General features: G+C 34.4%; 1 pseudogene; it reads right to left on the bottom strand.

Annotated features, from left to right (window-relative positions):
- Positions 1-8,349: 8,349 nt before the first annotated feature.
- Positions 8,350-8,552, bottom strand: LOC120780998 (annotated as a pseudogene).
- Positions 8,553-10,620: the final 2,068 nt, after the last annotated feature.

Raw genomic sequence — 10,620 nt, forward strand, 5'->3', positions numbered from 1 at the left:
ATTTTATAAGTTTATTATGCACATAAAATGAAGAATAAAGCAAAGTCTAAATGAAGGAACTTTGACTAGAAAAGTGGTTCTGTCTCTTCGTTGCGGAAGAGAATATGCAGCGTAATCATCTCTCTTTTGTAATCCATCAACACACGTTGAAGGCCCAGCAGTTATCGGTGAATTGACGACCGTTGATTCATCAGTAGTTATAGATGCTCCCGCAGAGATTGATGGAACAGCAAACGTTGAATCTTTTTTTACGCGATCTCTGATATTCCGCAGCTGTTTTCATTTCCTTCGTTTGACTGCCAGGTATCATTTCCAATTTCTCCTTTTCCCGCTCTGCTTTCTTTCGTGCTCGGTATTCACGATAATATTGTGCTGTTTTCCTTCCTCTTGAAACAAGGTCTACACTGTCTTTTTCCGCTGTAAAATCAATTTAAAATCAAAACATTAAAATTTTTGCCAATCCAATTGATATTAGTTTCAAGGCACAAGTTTAATGCACAAGGTGCAAATTAATTTTTTATTGTCTTTATTGGTTTTTTTTAAAAGTAACTTATAACTCTCGCTTATAACTTATAACTCATAACTGCCCTATTTATCTCTTAATATTTATTAATTTAGTTCTTATAGTATTATAATGCTGATCATGCAAAAAGGATGGCTGTAGCATTTCTTGTTGCGTGATCAAGTTCTTCTTGTAATCGTATTCCAATAGATTTTATGATGACTTTGCAAATTGGCTATTGTTGATTTTAATATTCTTTGTTTACGTTACTTCTATTTGTTATGATAGTCGGTTGGCTTGATCCTATGGATGAATGTGGTGTCGACTTACATCACATATGTGTCTACTAGAGATGAATGGGATAGGCGTTTATTTTAGTGGGTTTGGGTTGCATTAACTACCCCCGTTGTTAAAAAAAGAAACGTCCTCGTTTCGGCTTAGGGTGTTAATTCATCAATTTTGTGATAGATTCAAGCATATTGGCATTAGCTTCTTCAATTTTCCTTTTTTTATATTTTTTAATTTTTTGCCGGATTTTGATAATTACATAAATCAAAGCAATAATTATTGCCAAAAATAAGAGTGCCCAAAGAGTTGGGTGAGATTTAATTTCTTCTTGGCCCATATTTAAAAGGTTTGTATTTTTAAATTTTAAATCTATATTTTCTGATTCAAGATATTCGAGGACATCAAACCGACTAGGCTGATTTGATTTAATATAGTTCCAAATTATGCTACTTGGATTTTCATAAATTTTGTTGTCAATTACTATGGTGTTATTGAAGGTTACTAAATATGTACCATCGAGGTCGATGTTATCAACTGTGTGTTTTCCTGATATTAAGATTATACCATCTTTAATAATTTCTAATTGTTTGTTTTTTTCTTTATTTTTCATACATTCTCCTTTTGGATTATTTAAAATTTTAGAAAAGCAAGTTTCTTTAAAATCAATTTCACAATAACTAGCACTTAATTCTATTTTACATGTTTTAAGTTAGAGTATGTGTTTTTACATTTAATTATTTCATTTTCTATTACTAATTTTCCATCGCTTTGACTTATAGATTTAGCTTCATATAGTATACATATATCTTTAGTTACAGGGTATTTAATATATATTACAATTATTTCATTATTCTGTACTATTTTAAATTTAGATGCGTCAATTACATCTGTGATTGTAAAATTATTGTGTTCATGACTTACAATATCTTTAATTTCTTTTATATTCAATATTGTTGGGTTAAAAATTCCGACTTTTCCTAATACAATAGTTTAGAGAGTATTTTCTAGATCTGTTAGTATTAATTTATTTCTGTGTTGCATTATGTTAATTAAGGTTGAACTATTCTCTATTTTACTAACAATATTTGTTAATTGTGTAACTACCTCAAATAATTTGGAATCTGTAGTAAACTGTCTATTGTTATTTTCTATGAGTTCAGATAATTTCGTGTTTATTCGTACAATATCGTCATGGTCTGGTGTTCCCGAAATCCATTTCCATATTGTACCGAGTTCATTTATACCTCTTTTCGATTTTCTCCCCGTCGTAATTTCTAATTGTGATATCAGTCGTTCTATTTGGTCCATTTCTAAGTCCGTGTTGAATTTATTATAATAAACTGTGTTTCCCGTATCACTAGTCTTGATTTTTATAAAGTTTGAGCTATGTGATTCCTTAATTAGTTTTGTTTTTGTGTCATATAGAATTTCTTTATGTATAATATCTCAAATTTGTTATGTGAAATATGTCTCCCCAGTCAGTGTAAGTCGCGGCTGGTCCAATTTCTATTAGGACATAATCGTCTCTCGTATAGTCAGTAATTTCGCATTGAGTGAATGGTGTCAAAAGGATAATTATCGATGTAAGAATCATTTTCTGGAATTCATTTTATAATTTTATATTATCTTTATAAACTATTCTTGACTTGCTATATATTTTTACAGTATTACCTAAATCTTCTTTTCTTCTTCTTAATTGGCGTAGACACCGCTTACGCGATTATAGCCGAGTTAACAACAGCGCGCCAGTCGTTTCTCCTTTCCGCTACGTGGCGCCAATTGGATATTCCAAGCGTAGCCAGGTCCTTCTCCACTTGGTCCTTCCAACGGAGTGGAGTGGAAAAAAAATCTTCTTTTACCCTTTGTTTTTTGTATTTTGGTTGTAACTTATTTTTTTCTCCTATTATTTTTTCATATATAACGTCATTCCTTTTATATGTTTTTATTATTCTATTCTTATTATTTCTTTCTATTTTTTTCCTGTGCGTTGCTTAGCTTTAATGGTATTTCATTGTGTGTGATTTGATTAAGATATATGTATATCTATAGGTTTTTTATCAGTTACGGAATGGATTGATTTATTGTATTGTTGTGCAGCCCTGTAGATACTTTCTAAATCGCTAATTAAATGGTGTTCCTGTTGGATACAACGTGATAGTTCTATTAGGGTTGAATGTACTCTTTCAACTTGACCATTTGTGGTACTATGTTTCGGGGTGCAATAATAAACTTCAATGTTCATTCTCTGCATTAAAGATTTGAATTGAATTGAAGAGAAACCTGGTTCATTATCGCAGGTAATGTGTTTTGTCTCGGGAAAACTTTGAAGTATGTCAAGGACCTTTTGATCTAGGTCTATTCTGTCATCTATGTGTTTGATTATTAAGTATTTGGAATAAGCGTCTACTGCTGTTAAGAACTTTAATTTCTGTACGAAAAATATGTCTATATGAGTTTGGCACTCTTTGAGGGTGTCGATTGTGTTTGTTTTTGTTACATATGTCACAATTTCGAACATATTCCTTAAATTGTTTGGTCATGTGGGGCCAATAATATAATTTACATATTTGTTTTAAGTATTCTCTAAAATTTCTATGTGCTCGATTGTGTGTTTCCTCGACAATCAAGTTTTGATCTTCTGTGTTAGTTATGTCCGTTGGGAAGTTTTTAGTATAAAGAAATTTAATATTGAATATTTCTAATAATTTGGATTTTCGTACAAATCTTCTACGGTGCAATGTATACCTGTAACCACATTTGGTTTCAAAAATTCTTTAAGTATATTTATCAAATTGTCAACTGTAACATAATCTATAATGTGTCGTTTTTCCGTTTTGTTATTATATTTTAATATTTCATTCTTTAAATCTATTACAACTCCTGCTTTTTTCAAAACATTAAGCCCTATTAGCATATCTGCTTCTAAATTTTCTATTACGTAAAATCTCTGTATCGTATTGAAGATATTTACATCACTATAATCTTCAATAGTGGTGAATCCGTTAATTGTTTTTACTCTTTTAATTATATCTAATTTATCTCTATATAAAAAAGTGTTTGGTATGCAATAGCAACAAGTGGCTCCTGTGTCAATTATGACTTTTAGTTTTCTTCCTGTTACTCCGCAGTACCTATAAATGTATGGGAGTCCTGTCTTCAGCCTAAAAAAGCTTGTTCTTGAATATTATTTATGCGTTGAATTTTAGGTGGAGGTTGTGGTGTTCTTTTGGGTTCTTCAAAATTGCGTTTGGCGTATGTTTGTTCGTGTTGAGTTTGTTTGTGGATACTGGAATCCACGTCCATTGGTTCAGGTTGGTTTCTTTGGTATCCTTGATTAAATCTTTGTACGTATTGTTGGTTAATTTTGTTCTGGAATCCTTGGTTATATCTTTGGGCATATTGTTGGTTATTTTTGTTTACTTGAGGGAATCTTAAATTGTTCTGGAACTGGTTATTTGTGAAGTTTAGAAGAGATGTTCGAGGATTATGAACTTGCAAGTTTACTGGGTTCGGCTGAGCCTGACTCCTACTGAATTGGAAAGCAAAATTTGCTCTCATATTGTTTGAATTTAATTCTAGAGCTTTCGCTAAAGCATTTGGCAAATCAGATGGGGCTAACGAGAACAAAATATTTGATAGGGAACCGTTAAGTCCTGAAATGAAAATTCTCAAGGCATTTTTCCTGTGTTGGTCATTAAGATGATCTACTAGTCCCCTATTTGAACCATGTGACATTATCGTCTTATTAATTATCAAAGTCAATTTTTTATTGACTTCGTTATAATAATCAATAATGGACAAGTTTCCTTGTCAAAGAATGCTTATCTTCTTCTTTTCTTCTGTGGTTGTTGTTGCTATTACCGCTGTTCTGCTGTAGTTGCTTCTGCCGTTGTTGCTGCCACTGCTGCCGCTCCGCTGTAGTTGTTTCTGCTGTTGTTGTTGCTATTGTTGTTGTTCTTTATACGCAATGTTTTTTATTATTATTTATTTTCAAAATTTTATTAAAAAAAAATTTTAATATATTTTTTTTTTAAGTTTATTTTAGTTTATAAAAGTTTTATTTTGTTTTATTTTTCTTTTCTCCCTTTCTTTTTCTGGGATACTTGATTAATTTCTTTTTTACACTTTTTTCTCCCCTTTATGGGATATTCGATTTATAAGTTTGTTTCCGTTACCTTTGTTGATTCGGGTAACCTTATTGAAACTTGGAGGTTTATATTATTTTTTTTATTTATGAACCCACACTTTCTATATGGACATCCGTGTCCTTTTAGTGGAGTCGAACCACACTTGATGAAGGATCTTTTTGTGCGGGTCCCTGCTTTTTTTTTTTAAAGTAACTTATAACTCTCGCTTATAACTTATAACTCATAACTGCCCTATTTATCTCTTAATTTTAGTTCTTATAGTATTATAACGCTGATCATGCAAAAAGGATGCCTGTGGCATTTCTTATTGCGTGATCAAGTTCTTCTTGTAATTGTATTCCAATAGATTTTATGATGACTTTGCAAATTGGCTATTGTTGATTTAAATATTCTTTGTTTACGTTAATTCTATTTGTTATGATAGGCGGTTGGCTTGATCCTATGGATGAATGTGGTGTCGACTTACATCACATATGTGTCTCTACTGTTATTTTAGTGGGTTTGGGTTGCATTAACTTGCATCTATTACGGACAATTGAAATATTCAAGAGAAACTTACCATCACATAACCTGGAATCCGCTGTGTTATGCGTATTATCACTGTCATTTATTTTATCAACATTGATCGGAGGTCCAGCCAATTTGGCTGCCATATTGTCTTGTGAAGGTCAGGTAGGTCGGAATTCGCCTCGCAATTTTAACATTTTTTACAATTCTCTCACATATTCTAACCGAGAATATGAAGAGACAGAAATATATGTATTTATAAAATGATTTCTTTGATATTCCATAGGATGGAAATATGTATGTAGAACTTTTTTATTTTTGATTTATTATTTTTCAAATTATTTAATGCTAGTTTGATCTTATTTTATAATAACTCATTTTAAATATATAAAAGATTTACCTAAACATTATGATGATATTTTCATGATTCATACGCAATGTACGAATGTGAGCAAATTCGTTTTGCCGTCGGCATTTCCATATTGACATGCAAAAGTAATTATGTATTTCATTGTTTCGTTTTCACCCAATTTTGTATATTAAGACAAGTGTCAATAATTGCGCCAAAATCAAATATATTATATATTCATATGTAAACATGTTTTAAACTTTACATAAAATTGAAGTGTCAATAATTGCGACAATTTTCATAAAGTTGGAAATTTTGCGCGAATAAGACGTGTGCGGATTAAGTCGTGAATTTTACTTATATTAATTGATTTGAAAGTGCCGAAAAATGCGAAACGAAATTTCAATAAATTTAAGTAAATTTACATGTATTTTCATTTATATTTAATTGTCAATAAATTTTTTAAAAATTATTTGCCTTAGTTGTCCATTTTTTATTTTCTCACACATTTCAGCCGATTTTTGTATAGAAATTTGACCGGCGTAGAAGCAAAATGCGAAACAATCATACATACATATATTATGTCGTTTGCACATTTGTCTGTATGTTTGCGAAAGCAAATGTTCTACAAAAGCATATTTCTATTCTTAAACAAAATTATTAGAACCATCGTATGTTTCTTATGTACATGCATAACCAAACCATATTTGAGTCAGCGCAACCTAAGTGTCAATGGTGGTGTTGGTGGTAAGCGCTTGGAAAGTCAAGATGCTACTACAGGTTCGAATTTCGACAGAATAAATTTTTAATTTTTTGCTTTTAACATCGTATACTATACAAATAAATATTTTTCTTACTAATAGAAATTAAATTTATCACAGCAACATTATGTATACGTATATTATGTATATTGCTGTGATAAATTTAATTTCTATTAGTAAGAAAAATATTTATTTGTATAGTATACGATGTTAAAAGGCATACATCTTTTATCCTATGTTGTGTATCTGCACATGCTCATATGAGTGTATGTATACTAGGCCGGGTCGATTTGTGGGGAGACAAAAAAATCGCCCATTGCTCTATGAAAATCATATTCTAGGGATCAAAATAAGAAACTTTGCCGAAGGAACCATACCTCTGAAACGAATTCTGATGTCCCCCAATTTGGGTCGGACTTTTGGGTAGGGGCAAATTTTGAAATAGAATTGAAATTACCATTTCATTCTTATTACCTCTGAAAGTGAGGAGAACTAAAGCAATAACCGCTATGGTATTTCAAAAAAAATAATAAGTGATGTGACCATTCCAAATCAAAAAGTTTACAATGAATCCACCATCCTCTACACCGCAAGATGAAGCAACTACATTAACAACTATCGAAATCCCAATGAGTCATATAGCCAAGCATGATGTTACTGTTTTTGGTGTGTCTACTGATTTGACTGATCTTAATTTACCATTTAGCTGATTTTTTCATGTAAAGGCCAAAAATGATGATTTTTTGAAATGATTGTATGTGGAACCCCCCAGGGGAGTTCCAGGGGGTATGCCACTGGCATGGGGGGATCGGCCGTCCAAAGTTAGTGGGGGTCGGCCATACATTTGGACTCGATTGGAGCACTCTAAATGGGTCAAAGTGGGATTTTTCAAAATTTGCCCCTACCCAAAAGTTCGACCCAAATTGGGGGACATCAAAATTCGTTTTAGAAGTATGGGTCCTTGGGCAAAGTTTCTTATTTTGATCCCTAGAATATGATTTTCATAGAGCAATGTGCGATTTTTAAATCGACCCGCCTTAATGTATATGCATGTGCGCGTTCAGAAATTGAAATCATATTTTCATCACTTATTAATATACTTATTACATGTGCGCGCATTGACTTGCATGTTCATACATACATTCATATATACTTATATGTACATATATTTGCATACATTGCCAAACAAATAATGCACAAGCATACAAACATACATATCCGTACACATATGAATATGTCACCAACAAAAAATTGATCTTCACAAGACAATATGGCAGCCAAATTGGCGAAGAACAAGTGTAGTACATTTTACAACAAAAACGATTTCATTCATGAACGCAGGCGCAAATTCCACAAGCGATCTCGCTTCATTCATAAAAACAGAGGCCGTAACATCCCCCGAGCATGTCTTTGCCAACAAGTCGTCTTTTCGCGACGATGGCAAAAGCTAAAAATCATAAATTGCACAACTTTCTGGTGCTTCTCGCAAAAATCTGCGTCGATATGTATTTACGATCATACGTATACATACATACTTATTTACCCATGTTTGTAGGCGAAGCTGCTACAGCGCCAAAGGGTGACAATCGGCGGCCATTACTTTATTTATGCCATCGAAATTCTATTGCTACGAATATGGAAATGACAACGAAATAATGCAAATATACATATTTTTAAAGGTCATTAATTTCAATGAAGAAATGAAAGGAATGAATGATCCTGAGAAGTATAGTCTTAACTTTCCAACTGCCAACGCAGAGCATTTCAACCAAAAGGAATTTTTTCATTAAAATCACCACTCAGAAGTCGTTTTATCCGTTGTAAGCGAACGATTTTCGAAGAAACATCATTTCTAATATGCCACAAGGCAAAATTAGAAATGAACTTCTTAAACCTCACGCTGTCAGATAAAACGATATACCTCGTAATCGCGGTTCGATTTCCAAAAAATGTAAATGAAGACTAACTTCAGAAATGATCCTGTAAAGTATAGCCTTAATTTTTCAACGGCCAACGCAGAGTATTTCAACCAAAAGATACGCAAAATAGTTGAGAACTCGCAGAAATGAAAGACAAACGAAAGAAAAAGAAGCATAACTTCAATAATACACAAGCATACAAACATACATATGCGCACACATGTGAATATGTCACCAACCAAAAATTTAAACTTTGTTCTACAAAAACAACAACAGCATAAGCATGGCAACATTGTGTTGTTGGTAGAAAAGCCGAGCTGTGCTGAAAGAAACGAACAAACGATCGCCGATTGTCACCGCTCGCTTGCTGCTCGAACATCTTCGCAGACAAGGTTGCGTTAGATTCATATTGAGCAAGGTTGCGCAACCTGAATCCATCGCAACCTTTTCCGAACTCGTATAAGAAGTATAACTTCAAAAAGGCAAATTTTATCCTCGGTGGCAAAACTTTTCGACCCCGCAGGATGGCTTTCGCCAATTATGATACAAGCAAAAATTCTAATACAAGAATTGTGGCTAGACGGAACCGACTGGGATGAACAAGTGAAACCACTTCGTTTAGAAAAGTGGTTCCAGTTCGCGGGTAATCTGAATGATATCTCACAGATACAAATCCCACGATGGATAAATTATGCCCCAGAGCACAAAGTCGAACTGCATGGCTTCTGTGATGCCTCTGAAAAGGCATATTATGCCACCATCTATGTGCGCACACAATCTGAAACAGCGACCACCAGTCACCTACTAGTAGCCAAGGCAAAGGTGGCTCCGCTAAAAACAATAAATCTGCCACGACTGGAAATATGTGGTGTGCTACTACTAGCCAAACTAGTATCCATGGTGCAAACGCATCTAAATATGACTAAATATAAATTGTATCTCTGGTCTGATTCCGAAATTGTATTAGCCTGGTTAGAAAAACCTCCACATGCATGGAAGACGTATATTTCCAATCGAACGTCTCAAATCCTTGACCTAGTGGGATCAGCCATTTGGCGACACGTAGCCAGTGCTGACAATCCCGCCGATCTAGGTACAAGAGGGTCCAAGCCTCTGCACCTTGCAACCACCACTCTTTGGTGGAATGGTCCTCGATGGTTAACAGAATCCCCCGATTCTTGGCCACGATCGCCCATGCGCAACATCATTGCCCCCGAAAGTCGAAAAATCGACTCTTTTCACACAATATTGGATGATACTGACATCCTTCAGCGATTTTCATCATACCCTCGAGCATTTAGAGTAATCGTTTATATGTTCAATTTCATCAAGCGACTCAAAATTAGAGTGAAGGGGGAGCACACGCTATACTCCCAAGGCGATACATTGACGCACCTAGACCTAGAAAAGGCAAAGGTCGCTCTTATCATTTATACTGAGTCGCGCCACTTCAGCTGCGAGATGTCGCTACTAAAAGAATCGAAGCCGATTGTCAAGAAGAGCTCACTCTTAGTACTAAATTCATTTCTGGATACGAAAGGTCTGCTTCGTGCTAATGGTCGACTTGCTAACTCAAGCCTGACATATAACGAACGCCATCCTCTAATAATAACAGAGAAGTCTCGACTTGCAACATTGGTACTCAAGTATATACACACACTAATATTGCACGCGGAACATCGCCTAATGCAACATATAATCCGCCAAGAGCCTCAAAGAAAAAAATGCATTTTCATGTGCAAGATCTGCACTATGCATAAACAGAAGATGAGGACGCAGGTTATGCCAGCACTTCCACCGGAACGCTGCAACTTCGCTCTCCCTTTCACCATTACAAGTGTCGATTTTGCTGGGCCTTTTCAGATAAAGGCGTCCATGCTAAGGTCTCCCACACTAATGAAAGGCTACGTGGCTGTCTTTGTCTATTTTACGACAAAAGCAGTGCACCTCGAGCTATGTACTAATCTGACAAAAGAGGTTTTTCTAGCGGCATTTGCTCGCTTCGTCGAACGACGCGGTTTTCCGTCCAAACTTATGACCGACAATGGAAAAACCTTTATCGGGGCTTAAAGAGCCACAGAAAAACCGTTTGTGGACTTTATTAGACAAGTCTCCTCTGCGATTGTACAAAAGTACGCTCCCCAAG

The sequence above is a fragment of the Bactrocera tryoni genome, unplaced genomic scaffold, assembly GCF_016617805.1.
Source record: "Bactrocera tryoni isolate S06 unplaced genomic scaffold, CSIRO_BtryS06_freeze2 scaffold_25, whole genome shotgun sequence".
Taxonomy (NCBI): domain Eukaryota; kingdom Metazoa; phylum Arthropoda; class Insecta; order Diptera; family Tephritidae; genus Bactrocera; species Bactrocera tryoni.